This window comes from Pteropus alecto, unplaced genomic scaffold (assembly GCF_000325575.1).
Source record: "Pteropus alecto unplaced genomic scaffold, ASM32557v1 scaffold3, whole genome shotgun sequence".
Taxonomy (NCBI): domain Eukaryota; kingdom Metazoa; phylum Chordata; class Mammalia; order Chiroptera; family Pteropodidae; genus Pteropus; species Pteropus alecto.
This window is the reverse complement of record NW_006442484.1, coordinates 13,837,892-13,845,291: the sequence shown is the minus strand read 5'-3', so window position 1 is coordinate 13,845,291 and position 7,400 is coordinate 13,837,892. Positions and strand designations below refer to the sequence as shown.

The window sequence follows — 7,400 nt, the reverse complement described above, 5'->3', positions numbered from 1 at the left end:
TAACGGACATTGCTCAAGACAGCACGTGGCAGAGGTGAGTGGTACAGAACTCTACCACCTTTGCAGAGCGTGAGTCCCTTACAGGCAGAGCTGGCATGGAACAATGATTTTGTATGTCTTAATATTACGATATTTTGCACACAAAGTCTCTCAATAATCTTATTACTGGTATGGTGTTTCTCCAAATGTTCCCTAGATATGGACTCATTTATAATTTTTTTTTTTTAGGCAAGGCAACCTTTGGTTGATCTCACAGATTGCAAGGACCTTGTCAGCTTACAATCCCTTATTTTTTATTTTTTACACCTACAGCACCTGGTCTTCCTAGGTGGTCTCCCATTCAAGTATTAACCAGGCCCGACCCTGCTTCGCTTCTGAGATCAGATAGGATCGGGCTTGTTCAGAGTAGCATGGCTGTAGACTTTTATAATTTTTTAAAATTTTATTTTAAAAAATTTTTTTTATAGGAAAGATGGTTTATATTTTAACACTCACACCTGCAGGCATGCTTACATACGCACACTTCCTACTTTCCAAGAAGATATCTTAGACCCCTTCCTATAAATGCTGTTCTGGGTTGACTTTGGCAGCCCATTTAGACACTCCATCACAGGACAGCTCCTCACTCAGCCACGGGCCTAGGGTTCATGCCTACGAGGGCACACTAGCTCTAAGAATCGCTTATGTTTCTTCACGACATGTACAAGATGATATGATTATATTTGGTGTTCCAAAGCCCACACACATAACAAAGACAAATATACTTTAGTGTGAAATCTGATGTAGGGTAATCAGTTGTGGAAACTACGCTCTTGATCACGTTCAGATTCTTCCATAGTGGCCATGCAGTGTGGCGGTTCAGAGCAAGGCCTCAGGAGCTCCACTCCTGGTTTCATTAGCAATGTGACTGAACCTGAGCTTCAGTTCCCTTGTCTCTGAGATGAGGATACTGATACTACCTGCTTTATAGGGTTGCGAGGACTAAGTGGACTCTCATAGCAGTATCCTTCAAACTCATGACCTTTATCAAGCAGCTCCGCCAGGTAACTGACTTTTATTCCAGCTGAGGCTCTTACTGCTTACTTTGTTTCCTTTGGCTTCTTGGCCTCTCTTCTCTTTCCTGTATATATTCCTAGGATTAGGGATCTGGAGACATTTACTGACAAGGTGGAAAGGAATAAATAAGACACTGCTCAACTTCTTATCATTTTTCAATAGGCTACATGCCCATGTGTTCTTACCCAAATGTGACTTTCTAAAATATTCTGGTGGAAGATTTAAGAATTTGAGATTTCACAAAATTCACAAAACTTCTTAAATATACTAAAAATTAATCCCAGAAAAAGCCAGTGGAATAGGCTTAAATTTACACATATCAGTTGCATTCTTGTCGTAGTCTATCTTTCTCACCATTGTTCATGCACATTGCAATCCTGGCAACTGTATTAGATTTCCAAGTACTTTGTCTTTCCGTGGTCTCTCTCCTGCAGTAGGCATTCAAAGGTCAAGGTTAGGATGTCTACAGCCCAGATGTAAGCCTTCCTATCACTCCCCATCTTTATTTTACTTTTCCTTTTTTAAAAATAAAGTAGACAATTTTAGATTTGTAGAAAATTGAGAAGATAATAGAGAGTTCCCATATATGCTGCACCCAGTCTCCCTATTATTGACATCTTACTTCAGTATGGTACATTGCTACATTTAATGAGCTATAATTGACACAATTAACTAAAGTTCATGAGTTACTCAGATGTCCTTAATTTTTATCTAATGCCCTTTTCTGTCCCAAGATCCCATCCAGGATAGATACACTCCATTTAGTTGTCATGTCTCTTGAGGCTCCTGCTGGCTGTGACTAAGGTTCCCTTTTTCTAACAATTATTTTGTATTCACCTGTTATGATCATGAAATGGAATTCACAGATTGTACCTCCATGTACAGTTTAAACATCAACATAATGACCTAATTATAAAGGAGTAAAAAGTATTTAATATGTATTTGCTTTATAAATGCCCAGTCAGAACCGCATCCAGAAGTCGTAAAAGAAGTACAATTGACCCTTGAACAACACAGATTTGAATTGTGGATCCACTTATACACACAGAATTTTTCAATAAATGCTGTACATGTTTTCCTTATGATTTTCTTAATATTTTCTCTAGCTTACTTTATTGTAAGAGTACAATTATAATGCATGTAACATATAAAATATGTGTTAATTGACTGCTTATGTTATCAGTAAGTCAATAGTAGGCTATTAATAGTTAAGATTTTGGAAAGTCAAAATTTTTATGTGGATTTTTGAAAGTGCAGGGGGTCATTCAAAGGTCATCTATAGTCACATATTTGTACCTACTTCTAATTTAAGAGCAGTGAGACAAGACTCTGGAATATTATTGTCATTTCTTTATTTTTGACATTTTGAAATTAAAGCTTGTGAAGAATAATATAAACTGAGCCACTTTAAAATGGAGTCTGAGCTGCCATCCCAGAGGAACTTCTTATTCCTTTTAACAACATTTGGAATGTTAAAATTGGGCAAAATAACCTTTGGACTAGGCCTAACGCAGCATTATATTCCAAACAACTGTTTGTTATAACTACCTGGCCTAACGCAGCATTATATTCCAAACAACTGTTTGTTATAACTACCTGACCGAAAGTTATTCTTGAGAATTAGCATCATTGTTACCCTATCTACAGCCATAGAAATTCCTTCCCTCTATTCACATAATTGCTCCCCTTCCCTTTCTCATAAATACCCCTTGCCTTCACCTAATCAGAACACTATTTGGGTTTCTGCCTGAATCAGTGCTTCCACATAGCTATTCTTTTGGGTCTCAAATGCTTGTTGCCTCTCACTTGACCTTTTATTTTTAGGTACAAGCTAAATAAAATATACGCATGAAATTATTGGGCCCATTGCAGTTATATATTTGACAGGTGCAGATGTGTTGACTGCTGATTCAGATGGCATGAGTGGAACTGGCTTCAGTGTCCTGATTTCCCAAAATGGTGAACAAAGCACAGTACAGTCATGTGCCACTTAACGACAGAGATACATTCTAAGAAATGCAGCATTAGGTGATTTCGTTACACAAACCTACGTAGTATAGCCTATTGTAAACCTAGGCTAGATGGTATAGCCTATTGCTCTTATGGGCAAAAAAAAAAAAAAAAAAATCAACCAAAGAAAAATGTTTCACAGAAAGTGACCTCTCAGGGTGATCTGATCTAAATTCCTAACTGGGAAGGTCATGGTGGGTAGTCACACCCCAGGTATATAATGTTTTTTAGTAAAAGATTTATCTTTGCCTAAGCAAGCCCTGTCCACTGTTTTTGTTCATCTATGTTATCATACCTTTGAAATAAACACCCTTAAGAGAGCACATAATCTTGTTAACTATCCTGTAATCCAATCCTTGCCTTCATGTAATCTCATTTTCCCTTCTTAATCTTAAATGCATGAAAGAAACTGCAAAACTTTCATTCTCAGGACCATTTGAAATCCTGCTTCCCAATTGTCAGTTTGGCTCAAAATCTTATAAAACTTCTTTACAGGTTTGAACGTTCTTACAATATTCTGTAGAGGAATAAAAATAATTTTCCCTCTACCTTTCTGGGTTCTTAGGTGAGACATCCCTGTAATAAAAGACAGATTAACAGGAGAAAAACCAAAGTTTTATAACATGTGTAACTCTTATATACATGGGAGAGACCAGGGAAAACTGAATAGACAAAATGGCTGAAGTCATCACCTTATATATCATCTTCAGCAGAAGGATGTTGGGGAGTCAGTTATGGGAGGTTACCAGGAAAAGCACAGTGAACAAGGGTAAGATTGTCACGCAGATTTAAGTCCTTGTCTTTTGCTTGGATAAGAGATTCTAAAGATAAGGACATACCCCTCTTTCAGGTACCAGGGAGAGAGACACTCTTACAAATGGAGATTTACCTTACAAATGTAAATGTCTTTTACAAAGGGTAACTTTTACTTGGTTTATGGGGCTTCTCTCTGCCATTTCTTAAAATTAACCAGTCTAAAATAATCCTTATGCCAAGTAGACATATTTTGGGGTGACATTCGGTTCCCCTACAGCTCCTAGCCTATAAACCTATATTGTATGTCACTGTACTGAATACTGTAGGCAGTCATAACGATGGTAAATATTTGTGTAATGCGTTATGAAGGCTGAGACAGCTATGATGTCACTAGGTGATAGGAATTTTTCAGCCCCATTATAATCTAATGGGACCACGGGCATATATGCTGTCCGTCATAAACCGAAATGTCATTATGAGGCACATGATTATGGTTGCATTTATAGAAAATCCAGTGGAGAATTAAATGAAGAAATAAAATGGAGTCACTATAGTCAAGCTGCTAAATTACTAAAATCAAGTAGGTTGAGAAATGAGGAAGTGATTCTATTCTTGTTATAACTAGCCTGGGAACTTAAACTTTTGAACTTTCTAGTCCTGTGTCACTGCATATATGTGTGTGTGTGTATGTATGTATATATGTATGTATATATATGTATGTATGTGTACGTGTGTGTTGTATATATACGTATGTATATATATGTATGTATGTGTACGTGTGTATTGTTGTTTTATGTCAACACCAGGCCATACACTAGAACTCCATGTAACCCTCTGATTACCCCCTGAAGAATTCATATATCCAGACCATCTGAGGTGACCAGACTTCCTGGAGCCCATTTTCCAGATAACCTAGCATCCATCATCCTGATTGCCTGACATTCTGGTAAAGCCTCCAGACTCTTTTTGTGTTTGACACCAGTGTATATTCAAATGATGCAAAAATATTTTAGGCTTTTATGTAAAAAAGAGTTAAAGTTCTAAAGTAATTAGAAGCACATTTTAACTGCCCCAAATGTCCAGTCTGACCCGTGAAAGCCATGTGGGACACAATCATTGTGCTGCAAAGTCGTGTGCATGGGGAGACATCCTGCATCCCTGACCACACTGCACCCCTACTAAATGCCAGTGGCCCCCTCCTCCCATCATTGGGATAACCAATTAAAGCATCTGCAGATTTCAAAAACACCCCCTAGGGGGTAGTATCGCTATAGGCAGTGGTGCTAGATAGAGCTTAACAGGAGACTTGCCTTGATTTCTTTCTTTGTAAAATGAGGATGGTTGTAGCTGAGGGAGACGATGTATATAAAACAGTAAGATGTCTGGCACATGTTATGTCCTCCAAGAATGCAAGCTAATATTATCTCCTAGTCAATCAGCAGAGACTGTTTGGGGGAACACTGTGTCCTTGGCATCCAAAGATGGGGATCAGGCAAGCACCAGAATCTCTGCCTTACACATGAAACAGGCTGTGAATTATTAAACATTTACAGTTCACAAAAAGGAGCGCCCAGGGAGAGCTGGAGTCAGAAATCTTTCTGGAGGAGATGAGAATGGCTTATTGAACCGAGGCAGCTGGAACTTGAAGGAAAATATATTTATCCCATGAATAATAAATAACTCCTAGATCTTCTTAAAGTGTGGTCTTCAGACTAGCAGAGTCAGCAGCACCTGGAGGTTTATTAGAAATCTCAGCCTCTAACCCAGATCTACTAAGTTAGAGTCTGCATTTTAACAAGAATCCCGGGTGTTCATCTGCATATCAGGTCTGGATGCACTGGAGAGGGAGAACTAATTGAGAAACTAGAGGAAAGAACAATGATACTTGCTTCTTTGAGAGTATACAGACCTTGATGAGAGAGAGAGAGAGAGAGAGAGAGAGAGAGATTAAAATGAAGATTCCTATCCAGACCCCAGATCTACTTAATTAGAATCTCAAAGAGCAAGAGAAGTCAGTATTTAAATAAATGAAAGCTTCCCAGAAGATTTTTAGAAAAGGAAGGGAGCTTAAAATACTGATGCCTGGGTCATAGACCAGACCAATTTAATCACCTATGATATGGGAGAGCCCTGGGTATTTTCGTTCTTAAACTCCCCAGGTGATTCTAATGTTTGAGAGCCGTTAATGGAGGGATCAAATAGAAAAAACTGGAAGAAAGTCTGTGTGTGGGAGAACAAGGAGGTGTGTGTGTCTGTAAATACCTGAAGGTTTGCGTACCTCAAGGGGACAGAACAAAGATGAGGTAGGATTTTTCATTTTTTTTTTAATCGAAGTAAAAAATCATAGCATTTTTCTTTTCTTTCTTCCTCCTTCCCACCCTCTTACGAAGAAAGGGCCTTTGAAATGACCTAGTCCAACTCTTTCAGTTTATAGTTAAATTAATGGTCAGAAATGTAAAGTGAGTTGGCCAAGGTCAACTGAGCTCTTCTCATTCCAACTGAACACCACATAAAATGAGTCCCACTTCCCATTTCTGGTGATGTTTCCACTGCACCACAAAAGCATTTAAATATCGGGTAAAGAAGAGAATGAAAAAAATGGTTATTCTACAAAAACGGGGTATTCCTCCAAAGTAGGAAGGCTTTAAATGAGGAATTGGCATTTTAGAGCTCATTAAAGACGGAATCTAAAATTTAAGTTTCCATTTAAAAATGAAATTTAGATTCTATAGTTTGGATGTTGATACCATTAAATTCGAGCTGAATCTGACAAATGGTTGGTCCGCCTCTGGACATCTCCGGGCTGCTAGAGCGCGGCGTGGGCTCTGGGGTGGACTAGGTCCGCCTGGCTGCGGAGACCAGGTGGACCGCGTAAGGCTGAGCGCGGTCAGAGGTGGGGACAGTCGGCCGCGCCGGGACAGCCAGGGGAGGCATCCATCCGAGTCCTGAAGAACCAGCGAGACTTGAATACTCAGAGGGGAAGGAAATAGCGAGCTGGTGGGGGACTGGTTGGGACAAAGGCCCAGGGATAGTCGCAGTGGGGGAGACTTGGGGTCCAAACATCTTTCAGAGCGCCCGGTGGCTCCAAGGCTACCCGGTCCCCTTAAGTTGGTGCTGGAGAGAAAAACTGGGAGGTCAATCAAAGCTCCTAGAAGCAGCCCTGGGACGGATGGGCTTCGGGGCAGGTGAACCTCGTTTTTCCGGGAGGCGCGGTGAGGACGGCAGCACAGGCGGAGACTGCACAGGCTTCTGAAGCCTGTGCAGCTCCAGAGGAGAAAGATGCCAAACTAGGGCGCTGCACGCTCTCTTGCCCGAGCGCAGCCGCTGGCTTCCCGGAGAGCAGAGGAAATCCGGCCCAAGGGGGTTTCCCTCTGGGCACCCTCGCGCAGCGTGGGTGGGGCAGGTCTCCTGTTACAGCCTCGGCAGGCCCTGCCCTTGCCGCCCCGCGCCGCGAAGAGCTCCCCGAAACCACCTGGCGTCAGACCCTGCGGAATCCCTCTGTCCACACCGATCTCTGTGCGCGGGCTGCGGCGCTGGGGCCTCGGGGCGGATCCCCACCGCCTGCACCTGCCCCTGGG

General features: G+C 41.1%; 1 pseudogene; it reads right to left on the bottom strand.

The window, feature by feature from the left end:
- Window positions 1–303: 303 nt before the first annotated feature.
- LOC112470614 lies at window positions 304–422 on the bottom strand (annotated as a pseudogene).
- Window positions 423–7,400: the final 6,978 nt, after the last annotated feature.